Genomic DNA, 18,717 nt, shown 5'->3' with positions numbered 1-18,717 from the left:
TTAAGACCCAGGCCCTGGAGCCAAGCCCACTGACACTCTCTACTAGCTACAAACCAGTGTCACCCCAGCGTCAAGAGGAAGGCCTTCCCCAGCCAAAGATGAAATGCCACAAGTGACAGAGTGCCTCACTGATGCACCTTTGCCCCCAGCTTGCTCAGGGCCCAGAAGGAGGTGCCCACAGCCCACCTCTGCCTACCCAGGCCTGTCCCCACTGTGCCTGTCCTGGCTTCCTGAGCCCCCTCCCAGCAGGGCTCTCTAAGCCTTTTGTCCGCACAAGCCTGGTTCATCCTTTGGTGCTGGTTCCTGTGGCCTCCTCCACTGAGGCCTCTGTGCCTGTGAGCACAGCTGCGTCTGTCCATTCCACACCTTGTTACCCAATACACCTAGTGCCAGACTGTGCTGATGTGTGGAGATATGGCAGAGCCAGCCCTGCCCTCCCACAGTTCAGAGGAGAAAACAGACACATAACCAGGCAGAACAACTAGGGCAGGAGTAGCTGAGGTGCTTCTGGGAAGCTCAGCATCGTGGGAACTTGGGAGGTCAGGGAAGGCTTCCTGGAGGAGGTGCTGGAAACTCGCTACCCTTTGGGCCGGAATCCTGACCCAGAGAGTCTTACTTTGTGCCTCCGTGGATCCTGTCCCTTTAGGAAGTCTTTTTTTAAAAATTAATTTATTAATTAATATTTATTTTTGGCTGCGTTGGGTCTTCGTTGCTGCGTGCGGGCTTTCTCTAGTTGCGGCGAGCGGGGGCTACTCTTTGTTGCAGTGCGTGGGCTTCTCATCGCGGTGGCTTCTCTTGTTGCGGAGCACGGGCTCTAGATGCGAGGGCTTCAGTAGTTGTGACACGCAGGCTCAGTAGTTGTGGCTTGAGGGCTCTAGAGCACAGGCTCAGTAGTTGCGGTGCACGGGCTTAGTTGCTCCGCAGAATGTGGGATCTTTCCGGACCAGGGCTCAAACCCTTGTCCCCTGAATTGGCAGGCGGATTCTTAACCACTGCTCCACCAGGGAAGTCCCCCTTTAGGAAGTCTTGAGGCTCCTGAGGACAGGACTGAGCCTGGCCCTCTAGGGCCTCCTGCAGAGCTGAGTGCAGTGAAGTCCTGTTCATCATAATGATGACTGTCACCCTGAACTGATCATCTACTGCATCCAAGCCCTCCCCCAGGCCAGCGACACATCACGTGTACCTGTCACCATTCACAACGTGCTTGCCGTGTCCTCCTCAGATGAGGGTACCCGGCACAGAGATGGTGAGCAGCCTGCCTAAGGTCACAGAGGGGCTCTGGGTTGGGCTGGGGCCCTCACCACTGAATTTGCCTTGCCCAGCCCATGACCAAGGTCCAAAGGTATGCTCCACAGGGCCCACCATGCCCAGGGAGGAATAGAGTAGCTCTTGGTGTGGAAGGGGCTCTGGTCCCCAACTCCCCGCCCTATTTGACCCCATGAGTGGAGCAGTAGGGTCCTGCCTTCTGGCCTCCAGCCCCTACTCAGAGGGCCCTGCCCCCTTGGTATTCAAGACAAACACTCCCATCCATCAGTCCAGGCCTGATGGCTTGTGAGCCCAAGAGGGGAGATTCTAAAATAAAGCCTGGCAGCTGCCCATTGGGGGAAATGGGAGACCAGCTTTTCCTCCCTTCTAGCATGGAACAGTGTGGTGGGGGCCTGGTGGGACTCCCTGTAGATCCGCAGCCTCCACTCGCTGGGCAGGATGCCACCTCTGGCTGTTAGAAGGGCTGTCCAGAGCTATCCCTACTCCCGCTGGGCCTGGCTCCCCCTCCTCCTCAAGGCAAAAGCACTGAATGCTTCCCAGCACTGAATGCTGGGAAGGCTATGAGGCTGGGGGAACTGGGGGCAGGGTGGGAAAGTCAAACTCCTCACTTCACATTGCTGAGACCCTCCTGCCACCCCCACCTGTCTTTTTTGCAGGTTTTGTCCTCTGCCCACCTGTTACTGCAGTGACTGCTTGGGTGGGCCCCACCCCCATAATCCAGCTTCAGGAACCATAGGCCTCTCTTCTCCCAGATGGCTCCCAGGTCTTGCCTCCAATCCTGGCCCCTCCTGAGCTCCTGGATACCTTTCCGGGGTAACCCTTAGGCCCACCGGAGTTTACAACACCCCCTCTTAGAATGAGCCCCTCCACCCTGTGACCACTGCCCCTACGTCCCACCCTTAACGCTATTCACACCACCTTACTGATCATCCCCAGCCCAGGCTCCTGCGTCCTCTCTTGCTCTTCGTCATCCTTCTCCACACAGCAGCTGGAGCCTTCAGAATGTGGATCTGAGCACATGGCCATCCCCCTCCTCCCCAAACCCCTAAACCTTTGGCAGCTCCCTATGGCTCTGCATAGAAAAGGCAAAGCTTTCTTAAGGCCCCAGGAGCCCCCCTGTGCCCAACTCCTGCCCCTCCCTTTCCATCCTGGGTCCTCCTCTCAGCCTAAAGCACAAACACCCCCACCCGAGCCTGACCCCCTGATGGATCCTGATTCACAAGCTGGCAGTGCCCTACTGCAGAGGACGTTACTGTGTGACACACATGGTTAACAACACTTGTCACTCCTGTTAACAGAGCACTGACCATGCGAGCTCGGCACCAGGCCTGGAATGGAGTGTGGGAGCCCAGGGAACATCCCCTGGGGCTGCATCTTGAGGGGTGAGCCTCAGGCAGTCACTGCATACCCCTTTTCCTTGCCCAGTGGCCCATCACCTTCCCAGGGACCCCAGACCCTTCTCAGAGTGGGCCTGGAGCCATTGCCACTTCATGGACGATGAGGCTGGGACACATGTGGGAACAACTGGATCAGGTCCCTTGCCACAGAAAAGCCACACGGTTGATAGGGTTGCAAACACCAAACTGACACTAGCTGAAGTCTCCAAACTGGGCCATGGCCTTGAGGAGCTGTCCTCTCCAGCCCCTACCTCCCCCGCTGGCCAGCGGATGCCGGCTCCTTCACCTTTCAGGACTTAGGTCTGACCCTGGGATTCACAGGCCTCAGGAACACGGGGGCTGATGGCCCCTCAGGCTCGCTAGCCTAGTGGCCAAGGTGAGGGAGACCAGGGAGGGAGACCAGGGAGGGAGGGCCCCAGCCCCCAGCCTCCTTGAACTCATGGAGTCCCACGGGCTCAAAGGCCCGGGTCAGCCTGCTGACTCGTGAATAACGGAGTTGCAATAGCCACAGCGAAAGGATTACTTTTAATCCTCAGTAATGATCAAGCCATTATTATTTTTTCAGTGTTACAGATCAATCAGTCCGTCCCCGGGCACCGGACGTGTGGAAACTGCTAAATCCACAGGCCTGGTGGTGCGGGAGGAAGGGCTGAGGCAGCTGAACGGGGGATGGATGGGGCAGGCTGTGGCTGCACGCGGTCCCTCAGGCCTGAGGGTGAGAGGGCAGAGGACAGGAATACACATGGCACGCACGAGGGGCCCCAGGTGGGGATCAGAGGTTGGACCCTGGAGCCTTGGGTTCAGACCCCAGCTTCCCCCTCCAGCTCTCAATTTCCTGCCTATAAATTAGAAGTAGTAACCTTACCCACGCAGAGGGTAGTTAGGTTCTTGGCAGCCCCCTTGCTCCAACTGCCAGTAGCTGCCCATAAAGCCCAGTCCCCTGGCGTTTCACTTGCTGGCTCTAAGCACACAAGCCTCTTGCCCACCTCTGGGCCTTCCTGTCATCCACTCTTTCTGCTTGGGATGTGCTCCCCATCATCTCAGTCAGTCCTATCAGACTGTCACCTCTTCTGGAAGCCTCCTTTTGCCCTTGTCCTGTCCATGGGCTCCCCTCCCCTCTGCCAGGCACTCAGACTTGTGCTCCTGTCTTCGCAGAGCCCGCAACAGTCAGGCCTGCTCGGGGCTGGCTGGGAGACTGCTCACAGCCCTGCCTCTGCCTCTGCCCTGCCCTGAGGTTCATCCTCCTTGCGCTTCCCTCCCACCTTCCCCCAAGTCCTCCTGATGGCCTGGGGGAGACAGGATGGGGAAGGACACTAAGATCCAGAAGTAAAGGGAGAACCTACAAAGACTCCCAGCAGGGCAGAGGCCGCGGTGGGAACATGGCTCGCTTCATCTCAGGGCTCCTGCCTGTCTGGGGAAGATGTGCTCTGTTCCCATCCCTGACCCTGAATACCTGTTCCCTGGGACCAGCTCCCTGCTTGGGCTCTGGGCTCTGCTCTCAGAGCCACCTGCAGTCTCTGGCTCTCCTGCTACCAGGCCCCTGCACATTCTGCTCCCTCCTTGTGCACTCCTGCCCAGACTCCTCCAGCCTGTTTCACTCCCTCACCCTTGAGGCGTTAGCTTAGACCCCATTCTCCTCCTAACCACTCCCTGACCCATGCCAGGCTCCCATCTCTCCCCATCATGGAACTTAGAGAACCCTCTGCTTTTCCCCTTGAGCTGAGCTTGTTGGGCACTGTATCCGGCAGCTGTCAAGTTTACAGTAACCTGGTCCCTGGCACGTAGTAGGTACACAATGAACATCTGATAAATCAAAGTCAGAATGTCTCTGAACCTGGGTAAAGGCTTGAGTCTGGACCTGCCTGGTCAGCTGTGTGACCCTGGGTGGGTGGTTTAACCTCTCTGAGACTCTTTTTCTTCATCACATCCTGGAGGATGAGGGCTGCCTATGAAGGTGATGCTACTACGAAGTTGCTGATGGTGGCTTGCCTGGCCTGCGATGTCGCCATCATGGCCAAGGCGTTGGAGGGAACTGTGGTGGGACTGCTGAGCAGGGCTGCTCACGGCTAAGTCAATTACGATAACAGCGGGTATTTCAGAGGCAATTATCAGAGAGTTTCACTTAACAATCAATTTCCCTCAGCTCCGGAAACTGTTCTTACAGGAAAGGGCAAGAAAGAGGAGGACTGGGCTGTGGACAAAGCTCCCCTGGGGGAGCAGCCCCCTCTACAGACACCTTTGAATTTCACTAAGTTCAAAGTCTCTCAATTGCTCTGGAGCTGAGATAGACCATGACCTAAGATAAGGGACCTGAGGCCACAGTGGCTGCCCCTCAGAGGCCAACACCTGGAGGATAAGGCGCCCCTGGAGGAGCGGGGCTTGGGCCTGGCGGGTTGGAGCCCTCAGGCTTCTCCACTCAATCCTCTTTGAGGTCCCACTCCTCCCCCCAGGTTGGTGACCCCACTTCTCCTTGGCCTCCTCCCCTCATCCCCCTCACCTGGAGCCCCTCCCCCCCCACCTAGCCTGAAAGGGTCTGGGGAGTAACTGCCCATCAAACAGGATTTGTTTTGTGCAGCCCAGAGGGAAAGATTGAATGAGTTTTTTGGTCTTAATTGGTTATAGCTACTTTCTCTTCCAAGAGGTTAGGAGAGGCTTAGGATAAAAGGCCCTGAACCCATGGGGCACAGGATATTGAGATATGTGCCAATGGGGGCTGAGCCTGGCAGAAGCTGTGATGGGGGCTCTGAGGTAGAGGTTGGGGGCAGCAAGCCCAGAGTAAAGTCCCAGCACCAAGTAGGTGCCCCAAGAACACTGCCAGAGGGTTGCAAAGAAGGCAATGATGACAGGATGATACCAGACACTGCCCCTGTAATTACCCTGAGCTGACTGGTGCAGTTAATCCAACGGCAGGTGGAAGACTGTACCTCTTCCTCACCCTCCCCACCCCACCCCTAGCAAGACAGCTGAGAGGTGGATTCTTTTGTTCCCCGTTCTGTAAGGGGACTGAGCATTAGTGCCACTGCCCCAGGCCCCTGGTGAGGAAGTGGTGGAGGGGGCATCAGTAGGTCTACCAGCAGTGTTGGATGCCGAATGTCCCAGGGAAGGATCAGGTCTGGCCAGGTGGGGCGTGGCTGGTTGGGCTCAGGTGTTCCTTACCTGCTTCCCAGAGTGGTTCCTTTGCCCTTTCCCCAGGAGAGGGGATCAGTAACTGGACTCTCAGATGCTGCTCTGAGCCCATCCCCCCAATCCTTGGTGTCACTGGACCCAGACCCTGGGAAGGGGTAAGCACCAGGGCGCCCAGAAGCCCCTGTCCAGCACAGCACTGCCGCCGCTGCCACCCTGCTTCCCTCCTCACCTGTGGGCCCTGTATTAACTCTGTATTGTGTACTGATAGATACTAAATGCAGATTTCCAATTTTCAGAGCTGTTATGGTCTAATGAGTAAATAATATACATATTTAAAACTGTCTAAAAAACATATCTGCATAATCAAAATATCTGCATAATAATGAAGCAAGATGCAGTTCAGCAAGGAGGGCACTGGAGCCCCAGGGCTGACAATAGGGCAAGATGCACAGGCAAGTGAGGAGTCCTGGCCCTGTGGGTCCATTCTTCCTGCCACCTCAGCCTGAATGGGTGTTTGTCTGTCTGTCTACTGCCTTCTTCAAGTGGGTACACCCATAGTCAGGGACCAGGAGAATCCTAACTTGGCCCTGTTCTTGCACAACTTGTGCCTGGGGAAGGCGCATGTGTGGGCAGACAGTGCCTGCTATGTGAGCGATGGGTATCCTGATGACTCTGACTGCTCAGAGATTTATGGGCACAACCTCACTCACCACAACCTTCTGAAGGCGGTCCTGTCCTGATCCCCATTTTGCTGGGTTCTGAGGGGTGAAGAGAAGTGCACCAGCGTGGGCAGAGCAGGCTGACAGGACCCATAACTTACGCATGGCAGGTGATAAAGAGGTTGGTGGCTTTGCCTTCCTGTCAAATGTGCTGCCGACACTGGCACCTCCTGGGCAGCACCAGCACTCAGCCTTCTGGTGAGCCCTCCCGCCTTCTCCACCCCTTCTCTCCAAGGTCCCTTCTTTCACCCCCTTCCTGCATCCATCCACACCAGACACACCTGGTTCCTGTCCCACAACACATCTGACCCACGCTTTCTGTATTAACCGTGCTTCCAGCTTAAAAATGAAACCACCACCGGAACAGATGAAAAACAAACAAACAAACACCCAAAACCCAGACCAAAATTCTAGCAACTGAAACTGCAGGGAAAACAACAAACACTCCTAGCTGTAAAGGGCGCCTGGTGGAGGGGGGAGCCATCACGTGAGGCCCACGCTGTTGTTGGCAGCGACAGGCTCCCTGACCTTTTCCCTCACCAGCCACACGTGTTCTCCACGAGTTGATAAAAAAATTAGTAAAATGGAATTTTTTCTTAAAAAAAAAAAGGTCAGAATACATGTAACAGGGAAAAACTCATTCGAGTTGTTCCCCTCTGGAAGAGGCACCCATCTCTTCAGCCCCGGGCCTGGGCTTGCTCACTCCCTGTGGGCACCTTGGCCTTGCTTATCGATTCCTGTGCCCCCTCGGTCCCTGCCTGCAAGGGGCAGCCTGTGTTTTAATTTCCCAGGAAAAATACGAAGAAGTGAGGGGTGGCTTGTGATGAAGATGGAGATGCAGCTGGGGAACCTGGTGTCCAGAGGCTTGAATTTCAGACCAGACAGGATCATTCTTTTCACCCAAGGACAGTTGCTAGCTTATATTTTGCCATGGGAGGACATTTAAAAAACCACTCTGTCCTATTACCGGTATGTAACCCCAAAGTGGACATTTTCACATCAGGAAAAGGAAAGCCATGTGCTCCGAGATGCTCCTTCCCAGGAAGGAAAGGAGGTGAAGCCACACTCAGATGATGACAGAAATTCCACTGGCTTCAGTGGACACTTTAGCTTTCAATGGGAACCATGGTCAATACAAAAACGTGTGAACAGGGCAAGGGGTGAGGGAAGGGGCTCTGGAGGTTGGGCAGAAGATTCGCAGGGGCCAGCCTGAATTTACAGAGCAGTTGTCAGGAACCACAGATGAAGTCCACTCTCAGGAGATTTCAACTCTGGCATCAGGCTGCTTCAGGAGGGGATGCATGTGGCCATGCACGGCCTCATGCTGAGGGCAGCAGGACAGTCCCGGCTCTTGGGGTCCTGCCCTGCCGGGTCACTTCTGCTGCTCCTAGGTCCCCCACTGGGCACCTTTGAGAGGTTCCTTGATGAGAGATAAGCCAGTAAGTCCACGTACCGCATCAGGTCTGTGCTTGGGCTGTGGCCCCGGAGCCCTGCCATATGGAGGCACCTTGGCCTTGAGGAGCCCAAGCCAAGGGCTGAGCCATGTGGACTCCAAGGCTGCTGGGACTCCTTCCAAGGCACTGCCCTGCTCAGCACAGTCCCTCAGGGTCAGAAGCCACCAATCCAGCAGGCACCTCCTCAGTTCCCAGCATGAAACCTGCACATCTCCACAGTGAACCAGTCCCTGGTGAACCAGGTGAAATTTCTCATAAATTTGCCAGTTTTGTTAGTTCACCAAAGTTTCTTTCACCTTTTTAAAAAACACACAGAGAGCATCACGTGAAGGTATCAGGCCCAGGGCTGTTGGCCACTCTCAAGATAGAGGAGCAGGGCAACACGTCATTTGTCTAAGTGTACCACGGAATACGTCCTTTCCCCTCATCAGGCCACGTTCTAGAGACATACATGTGTGGGCATGGGTGTGTGTGTGCCTGAGTGTGACAATGCCCCTCCCACTTGGGAGGCCCGAGCTCCTAGGGCTTGGTGATTGGCCCAGCATGTACTTTGGGAAGCACTGACCTCTTCTCTCTGGACCTCAGCTTCTCAAGTCCATAATAGGGACCAGAAGTCCACCCGGCCCTCCCAGGGCTGTGGAGATGTGAATAAGGTATGGACAGAAGACAGGATGTAGACTCACCCGGGAAATTGGAGATACAGTCCCAGGGAGTGGGTTGCCCCTTCCCTCCCCTCAGCTTCACCCCAGGGACCTACTGACTGCTCCCCTTAACCTTAGCTTCTCTCTTGGGCCTTCTGACCTTGGCTTGACCTCTTCCCCTCTGAAGCTCATGCCAATTGACTGTCCTTCTCCTCAGCACCACCTTTGTCCACTAACCCCCAGCACCCTGGCCTGGCCTTCAGCCCAGCCCTGCCCTGCCCCAGGAAGGGACCAAGGGCCCATTTCAGTGTCCTACTCAACCAACCCCACCCAAGCTGGGCTGTCACTTCCCTAAGGTCACCCCTTAGAAGCTGCTCCCCTCCGAAGCCCCCTATTCCTGTGCCCCCTTTCTCCTTTCCAGACCAGACCTCTCCAGAACACTCCCCTCCCCTGCTCCAACCCAACTTCAGACTCCTACCCAAGCTGCTTGGCATGAGCTCATCTGCCCCAGGCCCTCACACCTTCAGGCCTCCCACACAGACCCCTGTGTCCCCATCCAGTGCTTCCTAGATGCCCTGACCACTCTTCCCTTTCCTGTTGCCATCCTTTACAGGGCCCTGTGTGGCCCGGTCCCACCAAACTCGTCACCCCCACCACACTGACCTTGAACTCTGCCCACCTGCCATGCTGAGGTTCCCTACACTTATTTGTGCTGTGCCCTGAACCTGGACTGCCCTTCCTGCCCTCTCCCCTGGCAGCTCCACCTCATCTGTTAGGAGTCAGTGCCCATCTACCTCTTCCAGGAAGCCTGGTGCCCTTGCCAGGCTGGGTTTCCAGAATCCCCTGTGGTGTCTCCATCACTGTTGTGTCTGACTCCTTCCCAGATGTGGTCTCTTGAGGGCAGGGACTTGATTCTTGGATTGGTGTGGCCCCAGAGCTGGGCACAGGCTTCTACCATGGCCAGTGGGGTGGGTGGGTGGATCAGGAGGTGCCCTTAGGGACCTGCTGTCTTGGAGGCCCTGGATTTCCCTGGGATGGAGACTCATAGACCAGGCCAGAAGCAGCACTGACAGAGCACAGGGAACCAAGGTGGTGCAGAGATAAAAGTGAGGGCAGGGTGAGGCTGAGTCTAAGTGTGGGTCACACTGGGCACGCCATGTAGAGGGGCCAAGGGGTTGCCTCAGGGGTCTGAAATGCTGACGTCTGCTCTCTGGGACCCCGACCCCACTCTGGACCTCATGAAAATGTTATCTACCAGTCCCACCCAGCTGCTGCCAAGTCAGTGATGAGGTGGTATTGAAGCAGAAGCCATAGGGGCCCTGCTGGAGTAAGAGGCTAGGGGGTGATGGACATGGGCCCCTCATCTGGACAGGTCAGCCAGGAGTTGGGTCCCTGGGGAGTTCAGCACCCCCTGCCCAGGCCCCAGACGAGTGCGTTCTCCTGATGTGCTCCAACATCATCCTCCAGGAAGCCTTCTCAGATGCCTCTACACCCCACCACGGGAGGGTGGTAGTTCCAGTGAGAAGGCTGTGATGTGACCTTCCCTCTTTCCTGTCAGCAAATGTTTATTAAGCACCTACTGTGTGCCTGGCCTGTGTTAGGCATGAGTAGGTCCGTGAGCAGTACAGACACGGCCCTGCTCTCATGTGGTATACCATCAGTAGGGTCTTCCCTATCTTCCCACTACAATTCAGTCTCACTGTCCTGAGCACAGAACTTGATAGAGGCTTCTGCAGGAAGAGCCGCCTGGGGTGGCAACTTCACTGGCAGAATTTAAGGGTGCTAGGAGGCCTTCCTGCTATGAAATGTATTTCCACCTGAGAGCTTGAGCGCCCCCCACCAACTAGAACAGCAGAGCCTGAGCCCCTGCCTGTGAGGACAGCAGAGCCCAAGCCCTTGCCCAGCTGCCATGCTCCCTTCCCTTGATGTTATTTTTATACTTTTTCCTAAAACACAGCCTGAGCGGGCCCTTCTCGACTCTATTAACATTAGGAATCTAATCAGTAATCAGGCAGCTCATAATTTTCTGATTAGCTCTGATTAGGCCCAACCTCGGGAGGAGAGGCAGTGGGACAGTGAGGAGGGAGGCGGGCCCAGAGGGGCACGGGGACGTGCCTGAGGGGGCATTGGCAGGGCTGGAGGTGGAGGGCAGAGGGAAAGAGCCCCTGGTCCCACTGTCATTTGTCCTGGGGGAGGGTATGGGGTGAAGTCTTGGGTTGCACTGGGTCAGAGAGGTTGCAGGGGCCAGAGAGCAAGGGCAGCAGGGAAGGGGCCCCTGGCTCACCTTGCAGCAGGGACCCCAGGGCAGTTGGGCCGGTGTTTTCAGCACCTTGGACAGAGTGGGAGGGATGGGCAGGCAGCCCGCAGGACTGGGTTTGGGCAACCACTTGGGTCCCACCCTGCCTAGGCCCCCATGGGTCCCACTCTAGGAATGATCCCAGGCATTGCCCTTAAGTGATGGTGACAGTGACAGGATGGGTCTTCTCAGTGGGCTGCAACGTGTGACCTTGACATGGAGAACTGTGGCTGAGCACACCATAGGCAGGGCCTGGCTTGATGATCATCACCTTCAATGTGGAGACAATGAGGCTGGGGCCCCTACTGCACAGTGGGGGAGCCAATGCCCGGAGGGACTGCCCAGGTGATGGTGCCAGTTAGGGGCAGAGCCTGGACCTGTACTGAGGCATCCCAAGCCAGGGCCAGGCCTCCCTTTTGCCTGAGGCCTGTTTGTCACCTTTGCAGTACACACCCAGATGGAACCATGGTGCTGGCCAAACCAGACCCATGGTCATCCCTTGCTGATCATGAAGTCCCTCATCCACTGGACTTTCCCACAGGCCCAGATTTCTTGGTGCCGCACCCTGGAGCTCTGTCAGGTCAGGGTCAGAGTGGCCTTGCCCCTGGCCCTGGTCTGGATCACAGGTCACCACCCCTTGTTGAATGCAACAATCCAGGTGACCTCTGATGAAATGCACGAGCCCATTGGAGGAGGCGTGTACAGCTAATGCCATGCAAATTGGCACGGAGGCAATCAGGCTGACTCTAAAAGCTGCCCTACGGGCCGCAGGCTGGCTCATTGTCTTTTCTGTCAATTTGCATCTCATTACCCAGAAGGCTGTGCTCACTGGAGGTTAAAAGAAAAGGAGAATCAAGCAAGCCCCACTGCGTCCTGCCTCCAGCTAGGGCACAGCCCACATGTGGGACAGGGCTGCCTGGTGGACTCTCCCACGAGAGACACTCCACAGGAAGCCTTGACAGTCCTATCAACCCCATCACCACCACCACCATTACCTCTGCCCCCACCAGAGTGTTTCTCTCAGCACTACCATCACCATTACCTCCATCATCACCACTGATCCCCACTTAAGCACCATCAACATTCCCATGACTACCGCCAACACTCCTCATCACCACTGCCAACATTATTCCATCATCACCACCACTGCGACCCGTATCACTATTGCCAACATTATTCTTATCACCCTGGCACCACTCCCATCATCATTGCCAAAGTTATTCCCATCACCATTACCACTGTCATCCCCAGTGGTACTCCCATCACCAATCAGCAGTGTTACTCCCATCACCGTCACCACCATCACCAGTAGCTCCACCATCGCTACCTTCATCCCCATCATCACAGTCACCAACACCATTACTGTCACTTCTACTACCATCACCATCTACCATTGACTCCACTATCAACATCACCTCCACCACCACCACAACCGTCACTAGTATGGCCATCACTCCACTGTGGTACCTCCGCTAGCATCTGACGTCTCCTTGTGATCACCACCACCACCACCACCTGCCCCATCACCTCTGCATCCCTGAGGAAAGTCTGATGAATGGGCAGAGACTACTCACTCTTTACCTTTCTCTGCCCATCACCTTCCAGCATCACTGGAAGGCTAGGGAACCTGTAAACAAATGATTCAGTGATCAGAGACCTCATAAATCAACCAACCAAATCTGGCCTGGACACTGGTGCTTATAACTGGGTGTCTCAGGAAGGAAGCCCTCACGGCCAGGGGGTGGGATGGGGGTGCACGCCCTCTCTGGCAGAGCCCCTGGGAGGTGGGGCTTACTTTACTCCCCTGATCAGCGGCCACAGAGCCCCATGGGGCGGAGCCAGGAGCTTTGTGTGTGACATGGGAGACTGATGCTAGTCCCCCTCTGAACCTTGACTACTTTGTCTCTAAAATGAGGCTTCTAATAGTCCTGACCTCACGAGGCTGTGCGAGGATGAAGGCAAACAATAAGAGAACGCTGAGTATCTAGGACCCACTCAAAACGTCACATAAAACCTGTGGGAGAGGAGTGTGGTTAGATCAAACTGGGAGGGCTTCCTGGAAGAGGGAACAGCAGGCCAAATTTGAAGGACAAGGCCAGACAGAGAAGAGGAGGAAGGGGATTCCAAATGGGAGCCTCAGCAGCGCAAAGCTGTGTGGAGAGGAGGGCGGTCTCGGCCAGGGCAGCTGATGCAGGCCTTTGCTCCTCCTGAGCCTCCTTCCGTCCAAGGGTGTTGTGGTCTCAGTGTGGCTGAGCCTCTTCCACAGGACATGGTGATACACACCTTGCTTCACACATATGTTCCATTTAAGCCCTGTGAAGCCCAGTCATCATTCCCATTATACCAACAAGGACACCAAGGCTGAGAGATGAAGCCAAACCAAGAAGAAGTAGGGGCTCCCCCACAGAGGTCACCCGGAAGAGTGGGAATTAGAGCCAGATCTTTCCACTCGGGCTGCCATTCTGCTGGGTGTGGACGCCTGAGACTCCAGCCCATCGCTGCCTACCACCTTTGGTGGCAGCAGCATGGGCACCACCTGGGACACAAAGCTGGGCACTGGTTGGCCCAGGGGCGATACTGGGGGCCTGGGCAGAGGCGACAGGCAGACAAAGGCCTGGAGGCGGAGGGTGGGGTGGGCACAGCCTGGCTGGCAGGTGGAAACGTCCAGGGTAAAAGCTGCTCTGAATAGTGGCTGCATCCCGCTGTTCCAATCAGCCTCGACACTTGGTTATTACGAGGAGTAAAGGCGGCCGGAGGGACAGCTGGAGCCTTGGCGACAACATTTAAGGCGTTTGTCAGAGCCGTGGGACACGGGCTGCCAGGCGCTAATGGCTTCTGCTCGCTGCTGCCAAGTGAGAGGAGGGCGGGCAGGTGGAGGCGGCCTTGCTCCTGCCCAGGCCCCGTGCCCACCCCACACTGCACGGCTGCTCCACAACAGGTAGGGCCCACCTGGGCCTTACAGATGCCTAGCAATGGCCACACAGCCACGGCGCCAGCTGGGGAGCATGGGGCAGCAGCCACGTAGCACGTGCCTGCCTATTTGGGGCATCTCTGCCTCCACACCTGTATTCAGGCTGCAGCCCCTCTCCCCTGGGACAAGGGTCTGGGAGTCTGTTCTCTACCATGCCACCTCCCAGGAAGGAAGCCCTGAATCCCAGCTGGCTAAGGCCACCTCAGCCCCTGATCTTTTCAGCGCTTTGGGTTGGACTTTGTGTGGAAGAGACCCTTTTAGTGATGGACCCACAGTGGACTCAGATCTATCCTGATTGGGTGATTTCAGCTCTCCAGGCCTCAGTTTTCCTCCTTGTGAAATGGGAAAATGGCACCATCCACCATCACTGCATCAGTGAGAAAACAGGAGAATGCTGAGTGCTGGCCACATGGAGCCCGGTGGCACTTGGGCTTATTAGGAAGGGCCAGTAAGAGAGTCAGATGTCACCAGGAAAGGGGGGGTGTGGACCTGGGGCTGCCTGAAGAAGGGAGTAGCTCCTGGAGGCGGGGCAGAGCAAACTGCAGGGAAGGGCCAGGAGTTTTCCAGGGACGAGAAACCCATGGCCAGGTGATCAGGTGGGGCTTTGAGTGTTTCTAAAATATATACGGTTGGCAGGGAATTCCTGCACCTGGAAATGCACTTGTAGGACCTGTGCTTCACATGGACCTGTTGTCATGGCCACACCACTGAGCACTCATCGTGCCCCAGCACTGTTCATGAACCCCTACAAAGCAGGTCCATTCCAAACCCATTTTGCAGATGAGGAAACTGAGGCTCAGAGGGGGTTACTCAGTTTGTCTGTAGTCATGGCTCTTTGAGGGCAGGGTGGGGGCTTGTCGCTGGGACTGTGTAACTAAACCTCCCTCCCCCACTCATTGATTCACCCACGAGACATCCTCAGCCCCCTCTGAGACCCTGAACCCCCTCTGAGGAGGAAATGAGCCTTTGGCTGGCTGTGGATCACAGAGCATGGGATGGGGGAACACTGTGGGGCTGGGTGAGAGATCCAGGGGGCAGGAGGACACCTGGGTGGGCCTGAGCTCATCCTCAGCTTCACGGCATGACCTTGCACTTGTCATACTGGGTGGCCTTGGAGTTCTTGCCCCTTTCCCAGGGCACAGGCTGAGGCTGGAGAAGATAGGAGAGGTACCTGAAGAAGGTGGGGAGTTGTGTGTCCTTGAGGTCACTCAGTGAGCTCTGGCCCCCAGCAGCCCTCTTCCACCTGTGCTCAGCCTCCGGCATGGCTGCCGAGCACAGCCTGTGACCCTCATGGCATCAGGGCAGGAGTGCTGCTATGGGTTTATGTTCATCATTGTTGAGCTTAGTGATCCTCTGGGGGCAGCTGTGCTTGGCTCTGCCTAGATCTGAGGCTGTTGCCTGAGCTAAGGGCCTGGAGAGGGAGAAGGCCAGGGCCAGTCCATCCCCCAGAGGAGCAGACTCTGAGTCCTGGGCTGACTGGATTGGCCCCAGGGCCATCCTTTCATGCCCATCAGGGCAGAACCTCCACGAGCCATCCTCATCCCACTTCACAGGTGGGATCAAAGCTCAGCAAGAGGTGGGACTCCCCTAGGGTGGGGGTGAGCAGTAAGGCTAAGTGTAGAACTTGCTCACCACCCTCGGGTCTGTTTCCCTTCCCTGAACGCAGAGCCAGGCACTCTCTGGGGCTGGAGGTCTTTGTGCCCTAGTGCCAGCCCAGCCTCACCAAGGTATTCAAGGCCTCCAGGCCACCTGATTCCCAGACTCCTGCTGGCCCACTCTCGGGTCCTGGCCATGGGGGCTTTCCCTCCCCAGCATTTTGGAGCCTGATGTCATTCCCCTGCCCTGCCCCCACCCCAGAGCCTCCTAGTACTCTTCTACAGGAAAGGGGGGGCAAGTGGGACTCCTGTGACTGAGGACTCTTGGGCCTCTGCTGAGGCAGGTCTGCCAAGCAGGAGGCCTGTAGGGGAGAAGAGGCTTCAGTAGCTGGTGGGAGAAGAGGCCTCTTCCATTCGACTTTGTGGTCAACAGCTTTGCAATCCTGGGGGTGGAGGGCTTGGAATTAGAGAAGGAGGACTGTGTGCATTTGCACTTGAATGTACACACACGAGTACCTGCATGAGAGCATGTGAACACAAGTGCAGACATAAAAAATAGAAAAATCCCATGTATGTGAATACATGTGCACATGAGCATGGGAACACGTATGTGTATGCATGCATGCATGCAAACGTGTTCAGGCCCATTTGCACATGGTAGGTGGGTCCTCGCCTTCATGTCCTGAGCTCACCTCCTAAGACACAGGTGGGGCAGGGCTGCTTCCTGCTGTGGCTGGGTGTGAGGTAGCTCACTGGGCCCGTGGCTCCTGGACCCACAGGCCCTACTGCCTGCCATGCACACCTGGCCAAACAGGCCCTCTGGCTCATTTTGCCACCTGCCTCATTCACACCTAGTGATCTGCTCCTCAAATGTGCCCTCAATTTGTCCATTAGTTTACCTTCCTCCCATCCCTCACCTAACCTGTGATCACTTTGTTTTGTGTTATCTTACCCCAACTAACGCCACAGTATGCAATAAACAAAAAGGAGATGCCCAGGGCCCCTCCTCTTTCTTCTTTCAGCAACCATGTTCATGGCCTGTGCCTGCGCCAGAGACACAGGCTGAATGAGACTCGGCCTCATTCTCACAGAGTTCACAGTGGAGGGAGGGGCTTCCACTTGTCTCCATGCTCACCCTGCCCCCACCCCGCACTCAAGGTACAGCCAATACTAGGCTAGACACATACTTGGAGCAAGGAAATCCTGTGCACCAGTCCCACACCAACTGCCCACCAGGTGCTCTTGTGACCACAGTTATCACTTATGGGGGCCTACAGTCCACTTGTGACCAACACAACCATGAGGGGTGAGGCTGGTGCTACTGGTCCATTTTCCAGAAGAAGGAGGCTCAGAACAATGTGGTCGAGTACTCCATGGCCACAGAACTGGCACGAGGTGGGACCAGGACACACACCTAGGTCTATTCAGATGCTGAGCCCAGGCCTAAAGCAATGTAGCCTGTGTGGGCCACACCTGCGCGACCAGGGATCCCAGCTCTGTCAGCAGCTCCTGCCTGTAATCCCTGGCAAGGAACAGATGGGGATCTGAGGCCTGGGGAGGAGGGACATGCTCAGGACTGGAGCCCAGGTGCCAGCTCCCAGACCCTGCTCCTAGTAAAGGTGGGAGGAGCTGAGGGGCACATCGTGGAAGTCTCCCCCAAACACCAATCCACGGGCAGCAAGACTTGGTTTCTGTGGGGAGTTGATCTAAATGTCTCATCTCTTGTGGTTAGAACACAAAGCACTGGGTCTCCCTTTTTCCTTTGGCTATCAGGAGGCTCAACTAGACCAAGCACCTGGTCCTGAGGTTGTTTATCTTGGCTCTTTTGTCTCATCCTTATTATTCATATTCTATGTTTTAAAAACCCTGTGCTTTGGTGAAGAGCTGCTCAATACTTTGCCGAATGAAGTGGGAAATAAACTAAATTAAACTGTGCTCCTCACCCCACCCATTCTCTACTCTTCCAGGAAGCAGCTAGACCTGTGGGAAGGAAAACCGTCCAGGGGTCAGGAGGCCTCAGGGCTCTGTGGGCATCACACTCTCCCAGTTTGTTTCCCCCTTCCTGCACCCCTGTCTTCACCTCCCCCACCCCACAAGCCAAGGAGAGTGAGTGGCTCTGTGAGGCTAGACCGCCTGAGGGGGGGCGGCAGGGCCCTGCTCTGAGCCACTGCCTTGCCAACGGGCAGGCCGGCATCTGGCTGGCAGGCACAGCCGTCTCCCTGGCAAACGAGATGCTTCTTACTGAGATAACGAATTGCTCCATTTAGATCCAAATTAACCTCCCCCAATTACCCCTTTTCTATCACATTTCACCAGATAGAAATCCCCTTCTGCCCGCAGACTGGGCCCTGCCCCTCCTCTCTCCCAAAGCCACAGCCAGGCCACATTCAACAGCTCCAGAAGGGCTGGCAGTTGCATGGTCCTTCCATGGCCACATTTTTCTTTTCTTCCTTTCTTTTTTTGGGGGGTGGGGCGAGGTGGGAGGAATGGGAAGTTTCATGCAGCTGCCACTCTGAGGAGTGGGAATTTTTATTTTATTTTTTTAGCTCATTCTTTGAAATAAGGATGCAGTATGGGATCAATTTTTGATGACAGTGAAGTAAAAGGGGAAAATAGTAGCAATTTTCTCTTCTGAACATGCCCTATTTAATGGAAGGATGTCACAGTGGAGTTTTATCCAGAGGAGAGAGAGGGCCTGGCTCCCAGGGACACATGGTCAATCAGAGATGCGTGGCAGGATCTCAGCCTGGGGGTGGCTGGGCACCCTCTCCCCACCCCCCCATTAGGGTGGCTGCCAGGGTCCAGGACTTAAGGTGGGGAGAGACTGAGGCCACAGGCCTCCCTGCTATCTTCTGGGGCCCATCTGCAGTGACCATCTCCCCTGACCCAGCACCAGGGTGGACCCTCCCTGCCTTCTGCTCTGCTGGTCTTGGCCTGCATCACAATTCTAGAGCTGGGACCCCAGGGAATCCAGTGTTAATCAGGGTTATAAAATCCTGCCCAGCTGCTGCTGCTGCCTTCATGTTAACCTAGGGAGCTGAGCTTCAGTTAGCCTGGAACTGGGGGTGGGTGGAGAACAGGGGTGGAGGCAGAGAGGGGGAGGGTGTCGGACACGCAAGGATGGGGAGAATAAAGTGCTGGATCCTGAGCTGGCTAGGACTGGGGGCAGTCAGGGCACCCAGACTCTTGTCTTGGGCTCAGGAAGGGGTAAGGAAGGGGGCAGAGGTGGGGGCTTTCTCACTGGGCGTGCTT

At 56.0% G+C, this 18,717-nt stretch overlaps 1 protein-coding gene across 7 annotated transcripts in view; it reads right to left on the bottom strand.

Annotated features, from left to right (window-relative positions):
- Nucleotides 1–18,717, bottom strand: part of CACNA2D2 (calcium voltage-gated channel auxiliary subunit alpha2delta 2) — a 138,883-nt gene that overhangs the window by 33,023 nt on the left and 87,143 nt on the right. The window lies entirely within an intron of this gene.

Source organism: Balaenoptera borealis (genome assembly GCF_965194805.1).
Source record: "Balaenoptera borealis genome assembly, chromosome: 12".
Lineage (NCBI taxonomy): Eukaryota > Metazoa > Chordata > Mammalia > Artiodactyla > Balaenopteridae > Balaenoptera > Balaenoptera borealis.
This window is presented reverse-complemented; position numbering and strand designations above follow the sequence as displayed.